The sequence below is a fragment of the Limulus polyphemus genome, unplaced genomic scaffold (genome assembly GCF_000517525.1).
Source record: "Limulus polyphemus unplaced genomic scaffold, Limulus_polyphemus-2.1.2 Scaffold3842, whole genome shotgun sequence".
Taxonomy (NCBI): Eukaryota; Metazoa; Arthropoda; class Merostomata; order Xiphosura; family Limulidae; genus Limulus; species Limulus polyphemus.
The window spans coordinates 74,420-76,372 of NW_013669452.1; positions in this window are offsets into that span (position 1 = coordinate 74,420).

Below are 1,953 nucleotides of genomic sequence, written 5' to 3' on the forward strand. Positions count from 1 at the left end.
AATTTTGGCCAAAATTCATTCCAGTCGGTCTCCTTTGCTTAAAACAAACGCAATGCAATTTTTCTTATTAAAATAACACATGAAATGACAAAAATCAGTTGTAACCTGGTCACTAGCCAATCATATTGCATATACGCTCTGATCCAAGAAATTGGGTTGACTGCACGTTTTATATTTATTCATCACTATTTTTAGGGAAAAGACCATTGAATTGTTTGAACGAGCATCTGCTACTATAACACACAAACGACTCTTGAACTACTAAAATGTGAGATGGTATTACATCACGGATGAAACGTTTTTCATTTACTTATAAACAAGAACTATTATGATAAATTATTCATAAACAAAAATTATGATATAAAAGCCTCTCTTAGTCATGGCTATAAATATATTGGCTAGCGCCACCAACCAGCAGTCTAAAATGTGTTGACGTGGAAGAGAGAGAGAGAATAGTTTTATTTATATTTTAGAACTATTGAAACTATACGACTTATGTAACAAATACTACAAGATCTAATAGCACCCCTAAGTGTAGATGTTGGCGGGAGGAAGGTTTTTCCCGCACTTTAAGCTGTGGGCGCATTATAAGAGCGGAAGTCGATCAGTTATCGTGAATGATAGGTAGTAGGGTGCAGCTGACTGGCTGTCTTCCCTTTGGTCAGAAGTCCAAAACCTGTGGAAGATAGGCTTAGTAGAATTGTAATAAATACAAAATCGTCTCTTTTTTTCCTCGCAACTACTTTAATCTTTAATGCCATTTCCCAGTGTTCAATTAAGGAGTTGTACAAATAATATATATATATATATATATATATATATAAGGCAGTAAGTTGGTTTTTCTGCAACGCACATAGTTATTGTCTATTGATAAAAATAGGACACATAAATTGTGTTTTCCTGTTTGTAATGCTTATTGGGTTGTATTGTGGTTTCAAGGCTCAATAAATGTTTGGGTAGGTTAGTTATTATTATTTTCTATGGGATTATTCTATGCACAGAAATCATTTGATATGTTTGCGTTTGAAGGAGGACCTCGTTTTTTGTTTTGTTTTTGTAGTTTTAAGCATGTTTATCTAGTTTTTATATTTGTAAGCCTTTTTTGTGTTTGCGTTTGTAGGTCGATTAAGGTGAATGGTTATTCTAAAAATGATTTAGTACTTTAAATTTATAAATCTATCAGGCTAAGTCCTCTGGTGGCTCAGAGGTTAGCTCCGGAGTTTATAACGCTACAATTCAGGGTTCAATCCCGAAGAAAAACACATCAAAACTATCCCATTGTAGAAATTTGTGTTAGAACAATAACAACAGACATAAGTCTTATAAGCAAGTTTTAGACACAAAAAAAGGCATTTATCGCTTCGTAACTGCCCCCTCCAGTGGCTCAGCGGTAAGTCCCTCTGAACCTAAGACAGTTAAATCGATATCGGGTTTTGATACCGGAATTGGGCACAGCACAAATAGCCTATTGTGTAGCTTTGTGTTTAATGACTAAATAACAAACTCTTCGTAATTATTGGTTTATTTTCGTGGTTTCAACAGAGAATAGGTTATTATGTTACTTATATTCACTTACGACGTGCATTATATACCCATTTTTAAATAAATCAGAAAATGAGTTAATGTAAATCCATTTACCTTAATAAGAATAAGACCAGCCTAACCCTAAATGTGTATTCTTGGCGTGTGTTTAAAACATATTTAATGCTACAATAGAGTATTTATATTAAATTCGGATCAAAAAGAAATGATTTATACATGCAGTTACATACATGTTACAGCATAACATTGAATGACATGATCTACTTTAGACGATCAGGAGGATAAACAGAATACTAGCACTCAAAACATTTAAAACTAAATACTTTTACTTCTTCAACATCTAATTGGTATTTCTTTCCGAAATGTTTTCAGAATATCTGATGAATCTGTCACGCATTCATTGATTTATAA